The sequence below is a fragment of the Austrofundulus limnaeus genome, unplaced genomic scaffold (assembly GCF_001266775.1).
Source record: "Austrofundulus limnaeus strain Quisiro unplaced genomic scaffold, Austrofundulus_limnaeus-1.0 Scaffold662, whole genome shotgun sequence".
NCBI classification, from domain to species: Eukaryota; Metazoa; Chordata; class Actinopteri; order Cyprinodontiformes; family Rivulidae; genus Austrofundulus; species Austrofundulus limnaeus.
The window spans coordinates 267,593-268,286 of record NW_013953064.1 but is presented as its reverse complement, the minus strand read 5'-3'; positions in this window follow the sequence as shown (position 1 = coordinate 268,286).

Sequence of the window (694 nt, the reverse complement as noted above, 5' to 3'; positions counted from 1 at the left end):
GTGTTACTGTGTGTTACTGAGTGTTACTGTGTGTTATTGTGTGAGAGTGTTACTGTGTGTTACTGTGTGAGAGTGTTACTGGGTGTTACTGTGTGAGAGTGTTACTGTGTGAGAGTGTTACTGTGTGAGAGTGTTACTGTGTGGGAGTGAAAACTGTGTGAGAGTGTTACTGGGTGAGAGTGTAAACTGTGTGAGAGTGTAAACTGTGTGAGAGTGTTACTGTGTGAGAGTGTTACTGAGTGTTACTGTGTGAGAGTGTTACTGAGTTTCACTGTGTGAGAGTGTTACTGAGTGTTTCTGTGTGAGAGTGTTACTGAGTGAGAGTGTTACTGTGTGAGAGTGTTACTGAGTGAGAGTGTTACTGCGTGAGAGTGTTACTGTGTGAGAGTGTTACTGTGTGAGAGTGTTACTGAGTGAGAGTGTTACTGCGTGAGAGTGTTACTGTGTGAGAGTGTTACTGTGTGAGAGTGTTACTGAGTGAGAGTGTTACTGCGTGAGAGTGTTACTGTGTGAGAGTGTTACTGTGTGAGAGTGTTACTGAGTGAGAGTGTTACTGCGTGAGAGTGTTACTGTGTGAGAGTGTTACTGTGTGAGAGTGTTACTGAGTGAGAGTGTTACTGCGTGAGAGTGTTACTGTGTGAGAGTGTTACTGTGTGAGAGTGTTACTGAGTGAGAGTGTTACTGCGTGAGAGTG